The sequence below is a fragment of the Apium graveolens genome, unplaced genomic scaffold (assembly GCF_009905375.1).
Source record: "Apium graveolens cultivar Ventura unplaced genomic scaffold, ASM990537v1 ctg3005, whole genome shotgun sequence".
Classification (NCBI taxonomy): Eukaryota; Viridiplantae; Streptophyta; class Magnoliopsida; order Apiales; family Apiaceae; genus Apium; species Apium graveolens.
The window spans coordinates 1-17,705 of NW_027417899.1; the positions used below are offsets into that span (position 1 = coordinate 1).

Sequence of the window (17,705 nt, forward strand, 5' to 3'; positions counted from 1 at the left end):
TTGCAGCTCTCATTGGAACATGAGGGCCTATTTCTATGCAGTCCACATAGGCCCCATCTTGAGAAAGCATATGAAGATGCATCTTTACCTTCCAATGATGGTAATTATCTTTATCAAGAAAAGGAATCTTGACTCCAACATCTTTCTTGTTCATCTTGCTGAATTGTTTTGATCTTTAAACTCTTTGTAGATTAAGAGCTTGCTCTTATACCAATTGTTATTCCCTTAACAATATAGCAAGAATTATAGAAGGGGGGTTGAATGGAATTCTTGAACCTTTTTCTCGAAATAAAATGTTCAACTCGAATATAGATATAATGTTTTGATTAGCACAATGCGGAATAGAAACTTAATTGAATCAAAACATAAGTAATTAAAAACAAGAGTCTTTAAAAACTTTCTGGTGGATTTAAACAATTCCACCAGAGATATATATAATATATCGAGAGGACTCTGTGTGCAGGAATGCTCACAGCTGCTTACAAATGGAACTGCTGAGAATACATGAAATGCTAATGATTCTGCTTACAAAGATTTCTCTGTTTTTGTGTTTCTCAGCTATCTCAGTTATTTTTCTATTTGCTACACTCTTGGTTTATATAATACCAAGATTAAAAAGTCAAAAAGACTGAACAAATATAAAAACTATCAGTCTTAAGCTTTGTTGTTTTTCGTCCTCTATTACCCAGTTAAAGGGCTTCCACAGTATGTTTGTATACATCTCGACGGCTGTGTGTCAGCTTTCACTGTTCAACTGCTGTTTGAATTCTTCATATGATCATCCGTCGACTTTCAGAACATCCGTTGATGGTTTAATTGATCATCCGTCGACTGCTATATTAAACATCCGTTGATAGTCATTTGATCAGCCGCCGATGGCTTTGTTAATCATCTGTCGGTAGCTATTTTGGCACTTGACTCTATTTCACTTATGCAGAATTACAAGACATCATTTATGTACAATTAATCAACCTATTCTACATATCTAGTTAAAGTCAACATGACTTATATGCTACTACGGATTCTATACAAAGGTGCATACATAACTGTGCTACAAACTTATTATTACATAAGCTACTCACTCGATGGATAATAAGTTAATCATCCGTCGGGACTATAATGAGTTATCCATCGGGACTATAATTCTTATCCGTCGAGTGCTACATAATTTCACTAAGTAAAATCTACTTAGATGTTTTGTTTATGAAATCATCAAGTACACAACATATGCACAACAGAAACAAACCAATATGTGTGTGCGTGAACAAAATTAAAAAATAGAGTAACAAAAAAAGTGGAGAGAAGGATATAATCTGAGTCCAGTGCAGAATTGTCTCCTTAAAGCTTATTAGCCCTCACCGTCGTGTGCGAGCGAAAAGCCTCACAGGATAAAACGGATTGCAGTAATGTAGAACAGCACTCTCAGCGAGTTTGAAACAGAGTAAGAAATTATCACCGGAGGAGAGAGAGGTTGGGTTTTGTGTTTAGAGGGGAATGTGTTTTTTTGGTGTATCTAACCCTAACGCCCTAGAGGTTTATATATAGGTGTAGATAGACTTGTGCACTACTCTTTTTCATAATTAAATATTATTAATTATGGAATCAGTGTAATACTTGCAAGATACTCTATTACATAAATAATCTGAAACAGAATCAGATTAAATATATCAAGACATACACAATATCAGTTATCTGAAACAAATTCAAATTAATTTATGTCATAATATTTGAGTCAAATTCTAGTGAAAAATAATAATTTCCATTATTAAGAGAATATCATCATATCTCACACATCTTTTAGTCATGATACTCAAAATATGACTTAACAATATAGAACTTACACCCATATTTTTCTAACATAGGGTGAACAACAATGATTTTGGCATTGTTTGAGATTTGAACCCGATTTCATTAGTTTTTAGTTTGTTTTTTATGTTCAGATTCTGCAAAACCAAATTGGATCAGAATAGTTAGCATTTTTATTTTCATAGGATAAGGATTATCGTTGACTCTTAGTCCTAGGTAATACATTGTTTTAGCAATGAACAATCACAGAGTTCACAAATTGTGATTTGTGAATGATCTTCTACCTCGGCATTCTAAATAGGTCAGAATATTGATGAAGTGAAATACAATTGCAGATATTTTATCCTAAACCAAAGAGATTAATTATAAATATGGGTGCACTTCCACAGCTCCAGGTGGCATTGAAATCTTGGATCAGCCCCTACAGCATTGTTTTATGAAACATTGCTGGAGTACAATATTTGTCCACTTTATTTTTTCTAATTTATTTTTTTGTTAAAAATGAATTTTTAAATATTTTTTGGAATTTATATTTTGATATTTTTTAATTAATATTTTAAACTAAAATATTTAAATTTTAATATTGAATTTAAAAGTTTTGAATGAAAATATATTTTTTAATTATTTGTTCGAAATAGTACTTTCGAATTTTTATTATAACGGAATATTGTGAGTTTTATGTTTTTTTTAATATTGTGAGTTTTTTATTTTTTTTATTTTTTCTTGTATTTGTCCAATTTAATTTATCAATTTTTAATTTATAGTAAACGAATATAATGCTAAAATTTAAAAATGTGGAAAACTAAAAAAAAATAAAATTTTATCGATTTTCGTTAACTATAAAAAAATATATAAAATAACTCAACCCCCAGAATGCTAAACATTGCTGGAGGACGCTATTTTAAATGTAACGGTTCTTGCCCGCTTTATTTTTTCTAATTTATTTTTTTGTTAAAAATGAATTTTTAAATATTTTTTCGAACTTATATTTGATATTTTTGAATTAATATTTTAAACTAAAATATTTAAATTTAATATTAAATTTAAAATTTTTGAGTGGAAAAGTATTTTTTAATTATTTGTTTGAAATAGTATTTTCGAATTTTTATCATAATGGAATATTGTGAGTTTTATGTTTTTTTAATATTGTGAGTTTTATGTTTTTTTTATTTTTCTTGTACTTGTCCAATTTAGTTTATCAATTTTTAATTTATAGTAAAAAAATATATTGTTAAAAATTAAAAATGTGAAAAACTAAAAAAAATGAAATTTAATCAATTTTTCGTTACCTATAAAAAAATATAAAACAACTGAGACCCCGGAATGCTAAATATTTTTTAGTAACAAAAAAAAACCTTTGCCACATGTACCATTGTTTCATTGCGGGTAGTGCAATGAAACAATGTTGGAAGACGTTGTATTAAATGTAACGGTTCTTGCTCGCTTTATTTTTTCTAATTTATTTTTTTTGTTAAAAATGAATTTTTAAATATTTTTTCGAACTTATATTTTGATATTTTTGAATTAATATTTTAAACTAAAATATTTAAATTTTAATATTGAATTTAAAATTTTTGAATGAAAATGTATTTTTTAATTATTTGTTCAAAATTGTATTTTCGAATTTTTATTATAACGGAATATTGTGAGTTTTTTGTTTTTTTTAATATTGTGAGTTTTTTATTTTTTTTATTTTTCTTGTATTTGTCCAATTTAATTTATCAATTTTTAATTTATAGTAAACGAATATAATGCTAAAAATTGAAAATGTTGAAAACTAAAAAAAATAAAAAAAATTCGATTTTTCGTTAGCTATAAAAAATATATAAAATAACTCAACCCCCAGAATGCTAAACATTGCTGGAGGACGCTGTTTTAAATGTAACGGTTCTTGCCCGCTTTATTTTTTCTAATTTATTTTTTTGTTAAAAATGAATTTTAAATATTTTTTCGAACTGATATTTGATAGTTTTGAATTAATATTTTAAACTAAAATATTTAAATTTAATATTGAATTTAAAATTTTTGAGTGGAAAAGTATTTTTTAATTATTTGTTCGAAATAATATTTTCGAATTTTTATCATAACGGAATATTGTGAGTTTTATGTTTTTTTAATATTGTGAGTTTTATGTTTTTTTTATTTTTCTTCTACTTGTCCAATTTAATATCTCAATTTTTAATTTATAGTAAATGAATATAATGTTATCCTGATCGTAGTTTTAGTAGGGCTAATATTCCTACGGAATTTCTTGATTGTATTTTGTTGGAATCTAGTAATGAATAAAACTTCCAGCTTTTAGTCAAAAAAAATGAAATTTTATCAATTTTTCGTTACCTATAAAAAAATATAAAACAACTGAGCCCCCGGAATGCTAAATATTTTTTCGTAACAAAAAAAAAACTTTGCCACCTTTAGCATTGTTTCATTGCGGGTAGTGTAATGAAACAATGTTGGAGGACGTTGTTTTAAATGTAACGGATTTTGCTCGCTTTATTTTTTTTAATTTATTTTTTTTGTTAAAAATAAATTTTTAAATATTTTTTCGAACTTATATTTTGATATTTTTGAATTAATATTTTAAACTGAAATATTTAAATTTTAATATTGAAGTTAAAATTTTTGAATGAAAATGTATTTTTTAATTATTTGTTTGAAATAGTATTTTCGAATTTTTATTATAACGGAATATTGTGAGTTTTATGTTTGTTTTAATATTGTAAGTTTTTTGTTTTTTTTTTATTTTTCTTGTACTTGTCCAATTAATTTATCAATTTTTAATTTATAGTAAACGAATATAATGCTAAAAATTAAAAATGTGGAAAACTAGAAAAAATGAAATTTTATCGATTTTCGTTAGCTATAAAAACATATAAAACAACTCAGCCCCGGAATGCTAAATATTTTTTCGTAACAAATAAAAAAAATACTCTCTGCCACCTACAGTATTGTTTCATTGCGGCTAGTGCAATGAAATATTGCTGGAGGACGTTGTTTTAAATGTAACGGTTCTTACTCTCTTTATTTTTCTAATTTATTTTTTTGTTAAAATGAATTTTTAAATATTTTTTCGAACTTATATTTTGATATTTTTGAATTAATATTTTAAACTAAAATATTTAAATTTAATATTGAATTTAAAATTTTTGAGTGGAAAAGTATTTTTTAATTATTTGTTCGAAATATTATTTTTGAATTTTTATCATAATAGAATATTGTGAGTTTTATGTTTTTTTTAATATTGTTAGTTTTATGTTTTTTTATTTTTTTTGTACTTGTCCAATTTAGTTTATCAATTTTTAATTTATAGTAAACGAATATAATTCTAAAAATTGAAAATTTGGAAAACTAAAAAAAATGAAATTTTAACAATTTTTCGTTACCTATAAAAAAATATAAAACAACTGAGCCCCCAGAATGCTAAACATTTTTTCGTAACAAATAAAAAAATATAACATTTGCCACCTGTAGCATTGTTTCATTGCGGCTAGTGCAATGAAATTTTGTTGTAGGTGGCTGCAATATTTTATATATGTTGGGGCTGGGCTGAACACCTCCCGCAATGAGTGCGGGAGGGTTTATTATTATTATTTTATTCTCATTTGTTTTTTTAAAATTAAAATTATTTATAAAAAATATTTAATTCATCATAACTTCATTAAGGAGTACAAATGTGTTATTATACATAATTTTGACATATTTAAAATTTAAACTAAAATAGTTTGATTAGAATTTACTCAAAATAGTTTTAGAGAAGACCACACCTTTCGATCAATAAACAATCATACTTGCAATACTTTATTCATACATTTAAGTTATTATCTTAGGTTTTTTTATTTTTTTCATTAAAACTAATATTTTAATTATTTTTCCGATTATATATCTAATTTATTTTTAAATTTTTAACTCATTATACAATTGATAATAAATGGGAAGTAGTAATAAAATTAGAAAATATAGAACAAATGGTTTTTAAAATTAATTATATATTTTCTAACTCCGTTATAATCGAAAAAAAATTAATTCATTAAAATATAGTTTTTTGTTATTTTAGAAATTAAATAAAAACAGTAATCCTGCCGTATTATTTCATTGTAGTAGGTAACTCCCGTAATGTCTCATTGCTGGAGTTCTGCTGCAATGAAACAGTGCGGGGCATCAGGTGGTTACTACAACCACCTGGGGTTGTGGACCAAAACCCTATATATATATATATATATATATATATAGGGAGTTGCTCAAATGAAAACCTCAATTAAAATGAGATATGAGATCTAATCTCAGCCACTCATTTTTATCCCTAAATCTAATCACAACCACACATTTTAATTTTTATTTTAACCTTCATATATTTCATCCACCTCTCTACCCAACACACCCATCAGCCATCCACCAACCATCACCACCAACTGCCATCGCCCCCAACCACCACTACTGAAACCGGAAAAATCAGATCCTCTCCCTCCCTCCCTCCCTCCCTTTCTCTCTCTCTCTCCATCTAAAACGATCGGTGGTCGGAGTCCCATTATTTTTCCGGCGATTGAGTCGTATTTTGTTCCTTTCCCGAAGGATAGTTTCGATTCCAAATCATGTAGCATGTTATTCAGTTCATTTTTATTAATTTTTCTGTGTAATTGGTGATTATTTTCGGATCTGGAGGGTTTGTAAATGGTGTTGGTGGTATGTAGACGGTGGTAATGGTGGCGGTGATGCCGGTGGTATAAGTCCGAGAAGATGAAGTTAGGAGCAGAGGAAAGTGGTGATTAATATATGATTTGGTGATGTTTATAAGAATATGGTGATGATTTTTGTATAATGGTGGTAATTTAGAGGTGGTGGATGAAATTGTTGGTCAGAGACGGTGGTGATGATGATTTTCTGGTGGTGATTTATGGTTTGTGGTGGTGATGATGACATGGTGGATTTGATTGTGGTGTTTATAGTTGAATATGATGATTTTTGTTATAATGGTGGTGATCGGAGTTGAAGAATTGAGCTTGTGGTGGATCTGGTAGGTATAGGCAGTGGTTCGTTGTGGTGATTTGTTTATTCCGGAGGCGATTTTTTGTTTATCGGTTGTCGGTTGCGGTGATTTTTTATTTTTTGATGGTGATTTCTAATTTTCCGGTGGTGATTTTTTATTTGCCGGTGGTGATTTTCTGGTGATCGTCGGAGGTGGTGATGGCCGGAAATGGTGGTTGCCGGTGGTTGGAGGTGGTGGTGGGTGGTAAGTAGAAAGAAGAAGATGGAAGAGATGCTGGTTGGAGAAGATGATGAGATTTAAAATGAATGGTCTAGATTAAAAATAGATTTAAATTTTTATGGTTAAGATTAGATCTCATATCTCACCAAAAAAAGGTTCTCAATGGAGTAAGACCCTATATATATATATATATGAGTTAAGTTCAATTGAGTCCTTATTTTTAGTAGAGTACGAGAGTCCATATATGTTTTGCAAATAAAATTGTATAAATTTTTTTATAAAATATATTATAATGTGAATCATGCTCTACAAATATCACTATTTTAATAAATATCTTGCAAATCTCATAAATTTTACAAGTTGAACATTGCAGAACATATGATTTTATAGAACATGATCAGTTTGAAGAACATACGTATTCACGTTTTAGAACACGTAAATATTCAACTTGCTGAACATTAATAATATAACACCATAACACACATTTATATTATGTAGCTTATTATTTTAGTTTTAAAATATTAGAAACATAAAACCTGAACCATTAGATTGGATTGTAAAATAAAGTTAGGATTTTGGACTTCAGAACTCAACAAAAAATGGACTTTTGTATATGATTACTTATAATAACCATATCAAATTGAATAATATAAAATTTAGGATTTGTCTCACAAATATTTGAATACAAACATATCTTTCATTAAAAAATGCAATAAATAAACTATTTTATATGAAGAACCATTAAATGTCTGACCATTTTTCAAATAATGAAAATTATTAATTTTACTTTATAGTTGTAGTTAATTTGTTTCAAAGAGAATAAAAAAATAGGACTTTGGGAGCACCTCTTTATAAATTTGCAATCACTAAATAATATTTTAAACCTAATTTTTTTAAAGTGACACGTTAATAAATAAATCGATTTAGTATATCTTCGTAGTTTTAACAGAACTTGTGACATCTCATGTCAAATTTTGAATATATTTAAATATTGGTTCAAGTTTCAGATGTAGTAATGTAAAACCAGTCAGATAGTAATTTTGATACAAAATATAAATTGACTTGATTGTATAGAGACCTCAAAAATATTAATTTTTATTAATATAAGATATTATAAAATTTATCCTTATTGGTAAGATATTCTCGTCGAGCTCATAATTTAAATTTATTAAACCTAGATAGTGATGATGTATTTTCGGCAGGGTCATGTAGTCAAATTTCGAGTATTTTTTCAAAATGGGTAAAATTCTGATTGTGAAACTAGTAATTTTGATACATATTATCAATTGACTTGATTCTATAAAGACCTCAAACATATTAATTTTTACCAACATAAGATATCACAAAATTTTCTTTGTTGCTAGACTCGTAATTTAAATTAAATATAGGTAGTGACGTGTATTTACAGGCAGGTCATTTAGTCAAATTTGGAGTATTTTTTGAAAAATGGGTCAAGTTCTAATTTTGAATTCTAAATAAATCAAAATACGCTAATTATAGTTTATCTAAATATGTAGTACACATATATATTATTTATATAAGTGTATCTCTTTTCAACATATAAAAAAATTAATTATGTGTACAATTTATTTTTTATTAAAAAATATATATTAAAAATGTATGAGACATACTTTTCAAATTAAAAATTATTTAATAAATAAGGGAATGATCCGTTTATGGACTATGTTTAACTTTATATCTCAAATTCAATTGTTCAAAACTAAGTCTACAAATATTTTAGTTATCGTGTTTAAAGTTAAAAAAATTATAGCTATTTACGACACTTACATATTATGTGTATGATAGAAAACTTAAGGTAAAGTGTGGTATAGTGGTAAGGTGATGTGCTCTCATGAATATTATCACCATGTTCTCCGAATATATGTAGAAGAGATAATGTCGAGGAATCAAATTGATACTCAACATGAATCTTAAACGACTCATGTCATGAATTATTGGTTACAAATGAATTAATAATAACGAATCTCTTGTATTTACGCAAATTTCACAATAATATCCTCCTAAATTGTCAAGTTACCAATGACACATTTAAGTTTATTTCCAAATTTAATTATATTTGAGAAAATTTGTTTGTTTTAATTTTAACAAACACACCCTAATAAGATTTGGGCTTAGACAAACATAAATTATAATTTTCGGAAACAAAACATAATTGTAATCGGCAGTATGGTCTATAATATTGGGAAACAAAACATAATTGTGATCGATAATATGGTAAATTTTTGTTATAATTTTAGTATAAAATAATTCTTCCTAACAATTATACAAAATTTACATTTTTTTTTCAAAACAAATTATCTCTCACTATCCCAAGAGGGTAAAAAATCCTATTCATAAATATTGCTTCTTTATTCTCTTGGTCACAGGTTAGAATCTCACGGGAGGAGAATTTATGATTATGCCTCCTGAGTCAGAGCATATCGCTTAAATGCGGTTTACCTTGGTTTACATGATTTTGCAGGCTATTGAGTGAGTCCGTGGGGTTTACTCTGTACGCACCCGAATGGTAGCGGCTGCGGGTTCCCTACGATAAAAATATAATAACTCTGAAATACACTATTAAAATGGAAGCATTTAATATTGGAAAAGATAAAGTCACATGTGTGTATGTAAATTATTATTTATTATATTTTCGAGTAAATTATGTTGGTCTCGTTTATTTATATGCTAGACATCTTGATAATGTATATATCTAATAGTTATTCAATAAATTACTTGATAAGTGGCATTTTATACCACTTAGAACGTCTTAAAATGGCTTAAATTGGTGTCTTGAAATCAAGTATTTTGTGTATTTGATGCGTTTTTCTAGTGTTTATGCATTTCAGGGTATTAGTTGCATTTCGGGGGAGGAATCATCAAGAATAAGCCTTGGCATGTGTTCACCATTGCGAGAGGAAAGGAATGGGGAGATTACGGCGAAGAAACGGAGCAAACCTGGATTTTTTCCAGAAGAGGCCTGCGCGCCCGCGCAGCAATGCTGAGCGGCCGCGCAGCAACCTGCGCGTCCGCGCAGCTATGCTGAGCGGCCGCGCAGGGTCGGGGAAAAAGATAAATTATTTTAGACTTCTACTTCTGTTTGGCTTCCAACTTCTATGTAATCTGAGTTTTATGGGACTAGTATATAGGTAGATTTGAGACGTTTTCACAGAGAGTATTAAGGGGATTATGTTTTAGATTGTGTTTTACGCAAGAAGCAAAGGAGATAAGGAAGAAGACCGATTTAGCACACCACAACGAAGAGGGAGCATATATTCTTGTGATTCTTGTTTCGTTGTAACGTTGGATGCTAGTTTTCTTGCTTTGACTTATTTACTCTTGTGACGTACTCTGTTTTAATATAATTAGTTAGTTATTATTTTCTTGTGTTTGTTTATCATGATTTCATATGAACCCATGATGGTGATAAGTTCTGTTATGGGCTAATCGTGATCATGGGGTTGCAACGGATTTATTATGGAATTCTTTAGTTAATTGTTTAATACTTTAGTGTGTGATGATTGCATGATATCTAGTATTGGTTGTGCGTATTCGTCTTATGTGCGTCGCTAACATATAAGATAGGGTGTTAATCTCTTGTGAAGCGACGGTGGATCTTGAGATTTAGAACTTGCCATGCTAGCATAGGTTCATGTACGTTGAGCATGATTAGTGGGTAACTCTAACAGTTTTATTTGCCCTATGTAATCAAAAGGAATAACTTGAGCTTAAATCGTTGTGTTGTCAATTTCTGTAGACATATAGGAACTCAACATAATTGATGACTATTCAACTTCTATCTTAATTGTGGATGCTTGGTAGAATGGTATTAGTACAATGAAAGTTGGCTTTTATCAGTTTTGTGTTATTCGATTAATATCATCACTGTCACATGCTAAAGGTAATAACAATGGCTATAGAAGGAAGTAATAATGAAGTTGTGATCTCATGAGTGTTTTATTATTGATAAATTGAAGTGTTAGTTAAGTGGTTAATTAAGTAGTTAACTATAGTTAATATTTAATCAACAATTTTAAGTGTTATTATCTTAACATTGAGAAGTAATCATACATTGGTGAGTGAGTTTAATTAGACAATAATTTAGTCTGAGTCTCTGAGGGAACGAACTAGAAAATATTCTATATTACTTGTGAATGTGTATACTTGCGTGAATATTAGCGCGTGTTTTCGCCCTAACAAGTTTTTGGCGCCGCTGCCGGGGACTCGGCGTATTTGTTTAGTTTATGTACTTACCATCATTGGTCATTAGGACTCAGTGATTAGGACGTAGTAGTTACTTACTCTTTTCGGTTGTGTTTCAGGTACTTTAGCAAGCGTTTATGCAAACTCGTTCTCGTGCTCGCAAGAGGACTTTAGATACAGCTGAGGAGACAGACGAAGTTCTTGATATTCCGGAGAAGTTAGATTTTGAGGATTCGGATTCAGGAACAGAGCAGAAAGAACCAGTAAACATGGGAGATCGTATTGTTCAAGCTGATCCAGCTCTTATGGATTTTTCTCGGCCTAAAATTGATGACATTCAGTCAAGCATCCTTCATCCGGCTATTCAAGCTAACACCTTTGAAATCAAGCCGGGCACTATTCAGATGGTGCAGAATTCTGTTTCTTTTGGAGGAGCGGCAACTGAAGACCCCAACATGCACATAAGGAATTTTGTCGAGATCTGCAGCACTTTTAAGTATAATGGCGTGACTGATGAGGCTATCAAGTTGAGGCTTTTCCCATTCTCACTGAGGGATAAGGCTAAAGACTGGTTACATTCTGAACCAGCTGGGTCCATCACTACGTGGCAAGATCTTGCGCAAAAGTTTCTGGTGAAGTTTTATCCAATGGCAAAGACTGCTGCTATGAGGAGTGCTCTTACTCAGTTTGCGCAGCAACCTACAGAATCTATGTGCGAGGCTTGGGAACGCTACAAGGAAATGTTGAGAAAATGTCCACATCATGGAATACCGGATTGGATGGTGATCACTGGTTTCTATAATGGTTTGGGGGCCCAATCTCGGCCCATGCTCGATGCAGCAGCTGGAGGCGCCTTATGGGCTAAAAGCTATACTGAGGCGTATAATCTTATCGAGACGATGGCTGCAAATGAGCATCAAAACCCAACTCAGAGGATGACGTCAGGCAAAGTAGCAGGTATTCTGGAAGTTGATGCAGCCACCACTATTGCAGCCCAGCTCCAAGCGCTATCAATGAAGGTTGATTCTCTGGCTACGTATGGAGTTAATCAAATAGCTATGGTTTGTGAGCTTTGTGCAGGTTCTCATGCTACGGATCAGTGTTCTCTTGTAAATGAATCTGTTCAGTATGTGAATAATTATCAGTGACAATAGCAGCCTGTGCCAGCGACCTATCATCCTAACAACAGAAATCATCCAAATTTCAGCTGGGGGAATAATCAGAATGCTATTCAGCCACCATATCAGCAAGGAGTGAGTAAACAGTTTAACCCACCTGGATTCCAGCAACCACAGCAGTATGCTACAAGGCAATCATATCCTCAACAGGGAAGTACAGCTGCACCCACTAGTGCTGATTTTGAGGAACTTAAGTTGTTGTGCAAGAGTCAGGCGGTTTCTATCAAGACCTTGGAAAATCAAATCGGTCAATTAGCCAATGCAGTGCTCAATCGTCAACCTGGCACTCTTCCCAGTGACACGAAAGTACCAGGCAGGAAGGAAGCTAAAGAGCAAGTCAAGGCTATTACCTTAAGGTCTGGAAAAGTAGCTGATGCTGAAAAGGCAAAAGAAGTAGAAGCTGAAATTAGAGGTGAAGAATCTAAGCAAAAGGAGAAAGCGGCGGAACCAAGGAAGACTACTGTTGAACACACTCTGCCTGAGGCTAATACAGGGGAGAAACAGCTCTATCCTCCACCACCTTTTCCTAAGAGATTGCAGCAACAAAAGCTGGATAGACAGTTCGGGAAGTTTCTGGAGGTGTTCAAGAAACTTCACATCAATATACCTTTCGCTGAGGCTCTGGAACAAATGCCTAGTTATGCGAAGTTTATGAAGACTATTCTTTCAAGGAAGGTGAAAATGGATGACCTTGAAACCGTTGCTCTCACGGAAGAATGCAGCGCTGTTCTGCAACAAAAGTTACCACCAAAACTGAAAGATCCAGGAAGCTTCACCATTCCTTGCATAATTGGCAATCTGACGTTTGACAAGTGCCTTTGTGATTTGGGAGCAAGCATTAATCTGATGCCGTTGTCGATCTTTAAAAAGCTGGATCTGCCTGATCCAAAACCCACATACATGTCGCTACAATTGGCTGACCGTTCCATTACTTACCCAAGGGGCATAGTTGAGGATGTGCTCGTCAAGGTGGATAAGCTCTTCTTTCCAGCAGATTTTGTTATTCTGGATTTTGAGGAAGATAAGAAGATTCCCATAATCTTGGGAAGGCCTTTCTTGGCTACTGGCCGTACCTTGATAGATGTGCAAAAAGGTGAACTTACTATGCGGGTCCAAGATCAGGATGTGACCTTCAACGTATTCAAGGCAATGAAATTCCCTATAGAAGATGAGGAGTGCTTAAAAGTGGATGTGATTGATTCTGCGGTTACTTCGGAACTCGATCACATGCTAATGTCTGATGCATTGGAAAAGGCCTTAGTGGGGGATTTTGACAGCGATGATGAAGATAGCAACGAGCAATTACAATATCTGAACGCTTCTCCCTGGAAGCAAAAGCTAGACATACCATTTGAATCTCTTGGTACTTCTGACCTCAAGAACGCTGATGGGAAGCTTAAACCATCAATAGAGGAAGCACCTACCTTGGAGCTCAAGCCATTACCTGAACACTTGAGGTATGCTTTTTTAGGTGATTCATCTACGTTACCTGTTATTATTTCATCTGACCTTTCAGGTAGTGAGGAAGACAAGCTCTTAAGGATTTTGAGAAAATTCAAATCGGCTATAGGATGGACCATAGCAGACATCAAGGGGATAAGTCCTTCATATTGTATGCATAAAATTCTGCTAGAGGAAGGTAGTAAGCCAACTGTGGAACTAGCAGCGAAGACTGAATCCCATCATGAAGGAGGTGGTGAAGAAAGAAATTCTGAAATGGCTAGATGCAGGCATCATTTATCCTATTTCTGACAGCTCGTGGGTGAGCCCCGTACAATGTGTACCTAAGAAGGGAGGTATCACTGTGGTCGCAAATGAAAAGAATGAGCTCATCCCTACTCGAACAGTTACAGGATGGAGAGTATGCATGGATTATAGAAAATTGAACAAAGCCACAAGGAAGGATCACTTCCCCCTTCCATTTATTGATCAAATGCTTGACAGATTGGCGGGTCATGAGTATTTTTGTCTTCTGGATGGTTATTCCGGGTATAATCAGATTTGTATTGCACCAGAGGATCAGGAAAAGACTACCTTCACTTATCCATTTGGCACATTTGCTTTTCGCAGAGTTTCGTTTGGGTTATGTGGCGCACCGGCCACCTTTCAGAGATGTATGATGGCTATATTCTCTGACATGATTGGAAATAATGTCGAAGTGTTCATGGATGACTTCTCCGTCTTTGGACACTCATATGATGAATGTTTGAATAATCTGCGCGCCGTACTCAAAAGATGTGTGAAAACTAATTTGGTGCTTAATTGGGAGAAATGTCACTTTATGGTGCGTGAAGGCATTATCCTTGGGCATAAGGTCTCTAGCAAGGGTCTGGAGGTGGACAAGGCCAAGGTGGGAGTCATTAAAAATCTTCCCCCACCTAATTCTGTGAAAGGAATCCGTAGTTTTCTTGGTCATGCGGGTTTTTATCGGCGATTCATCAAGGACTTTTCAAAGATATCTAAGCCGTTGTGCAATTTGCTTGAGAAAGATGTGCCTTTAAAATTTGATGATGAATGTTTGGCAGCATTCGAGACTCTCAAGGAGAGTTTGATCACGACACCAGTCATTACAGCACCAGATTAGACAGAACCATTTGAGATGATGTGTGATGCGAGTGATTATGCGATAGGTGCAGTTCTGGGACAGCGCAAGAAAAATCTCTTCCATGTGGTCTACTATGCGAGTAAGACTTTAAATGGTGCCCAATTGAACTACACCACTACTGAGAAGAAGCTTTTGGCTATAGTCTTTGGTTTTGAGAAATTTCGATCGTATCTACTTGGTACGAAAGTAACAGTATTCACTGATCATGCAGCTATTCGCTATCTAGTTTCCAAGAAGGATTCGAAGCCGAGACTCATTCGTTGGGTGCTTTTACTTCAGGAATTTGAGTTAGAGATCAAAGATAGAAAAGGTACTGAGAATCAAGTAGCTGACCATCTCTATAGGTTGGAGAATCCCGATTCTACTTCACAAGATAGGGCGTTAATCAATGAATCTTTTCCGGATGAGCAGTTGCTTGCAATTCAGGAGGAAGAACCATGGTTTGCAGATATTGTAAACTATCTCGTCAGCAATATAATGCCTCCTAATTTGACATCCGCTCAAAAGAAGAAGTTTCTGCATGAGGTGAAGTGGTATATGTGGGATGAACCATATTTGTTTAGACAGGGAGCTGACCAGATCATCAGGAGATGTATCCCGTTCTGTGAGACGGAGGGGATATTACGAGACTGCCATTCCACGGTTTATGGTGGACACTATGGAGGTGAGAAGATGGCAGCTCGTATTCTGCAAGCAGGTTTTTTCTGGCCTACTTTGTTCAAGGATGCTCATCAGTTTGTTTTAAGGTGTGATCGTTGCCAAAGAGTGGGAAATTTGTCAAGGAAGGATGAGATGCCATTAAATGTGATGCTTGAAGTCGAGGTCTTTGATGTATGGGGAATCGATTTCATGGGGCCTTTTATCTCGTCTTGCAATAATCAGTACATCTTGCTGGCAGTCGATTATGTCTCAAAATGGGTCGAAGTTAAAGCTTTACCGACAAATGATGTAAAGGCAGTGCTAAATTTTCTTCATAAGCAAATTTTCACAAGGTTTGGAACACCTCGGGTAATCATAAGTGATGAAGGATCGCATTTTTGCAACCGTAAGTTCACTTCTATGATGCAGCGTTATAATGTGAATCATCGAGTAGCTACTGCCTATCATCCGCAAACAAATGGTCAAGCGGAAGTGTCTAACAGAGAGATAAAGCGTATTCTAGAGAAGGTTTTTTGTCCGTCAAGGAAGGATTGGTCTTTAAAGCTCGATGAAGCTGTTTGGGCTTACAGAACAGCATACAAAACTCCACTTGGGATGTCACCGTTCCAGTTGGTGTACGGTAAGGGATGTCATCTACCTGCGGAGCTTGAGCATAAGGCCTACTGGGCATTGAAGAAGTTGAACCTGGATTTAGATGCAGCTGGTAAGAAAAGAATGCTTCAGCTTAATGAACTGGATGAATTTCGACTTCAAGCGTACGAAAATAACAAAATGTATAAGGAAAAGGTGAAGAGGTGGCACGATAGGAAGCTACATCCAAAGTTATTTGTGCCAGGGCAACAAGTTCTCTTATTCAACTCTCGGCTCCGACTTTTTCCTGGGAAGTTGAAATCAAGGTGGTCTGGACCTTTTATTGTCAAAACTGTGTTTCCACATGGAGCGGTGGAAATTTTTGAGAATGATTCGGACCAAGCATTCAAGGTTAACGGTCAGCGGTTGAAGCACTACTATGGGGACATGGCAAACCGAGAGGTGGTTAGTGCCATTTTGTTGACTACTTGAGAAAGGTACGGAACGTCAAGCTAATGACGAAAAAGAAGTGTTGCGTGGGAGGCAACCCATGAATTGTTGTTACAGGAACCCTTAGAAGTTAATAACCTATCCAAAAACACAAAAAAATCAGAAAACAGGGGCTGAAAAAAAAAATTCCAGAGACCCTCTGCGCGCCCGCGCAGCTATGCTGAGCGGCCGCGCAGGGGTCGAGTTCCAGAAAATTTTTACAGTTCAGAAAAAAAAAAAAAAAACAAAAACACAAAAACAGTTTTAGCCCATAAACCCACGAATTATTCCCACTACCCCATCATTTTATCCCTTAATTCCCAAACCCTAATCTAATCCACACCCTATATATACATACACATATCCTACATATCTCCCACAAAACTTCCTACACTTAAACCCTCTCACAAACATCAAAAATCAGTTCTTACACACTTTTATTCACGAATCAATGGCACCCAAGAGAGCACGCACTATTGACAGCAGCAGCACAGTTCCTACTGCTGATTCATCGAGGGGTACTGCTGCAAGGCCTCAGTTAACTGACAGAGCTGCGGAGGAGGAGTACACTAGGCTGTTGGGGAAGCCGATTCTGAAGGAGAGGGGGTTTTTACCATCAGGGAGGGATGGTGAGTTGTTGCCCATGATTGCAGAGAAGGGGTGGATAGCTTTTTGTGAGTCACCCGAAGCAGTACCGATGAGCGTTGTTCGCGAGTTCTACGCGAACGCGAAGGCTGAAAAGAATGGGTTTTCTGTAGTCCGTGGGCTGACGGTTGATTATCATCCTGCGGCGATTCGCCGTGTGATTGGACAGCGAGAGAGGAAGCCCGAGGAGGAGAACTGGAATGAAAAGACTGCTGAGGATTTTGACTTGGATTTGATTTGTGCGACTCTCTGTCGACCGGGCACAGTTTGGACCCGCAGTCCAGGCAATAATGAGTATCGTCACTTTCCGGCGATCGCCATGAACAGGTATGCCCGTGCATGGAAT

General features: G+C 34.0%; 1 non-coding gene across 1 annotated transcript; it reads right to left on the reverse strand.

The window, feature by feature from the left end:
- Positions 1–11,874: 11,874 nt before the first annotated feature.
- LOC141700870 (small nucleolar RNA R71) lies at positions 11,875–11,981 on the reverse strand. Its single transcript, XR_012566554.1, has one exon. It is a non-coding gene; the product is annotated as a small nucleolar RNA R71 (small nucleolar RNA).
- Positions 11,982–17,705: the final 5,724 nt, after the last annotated feature.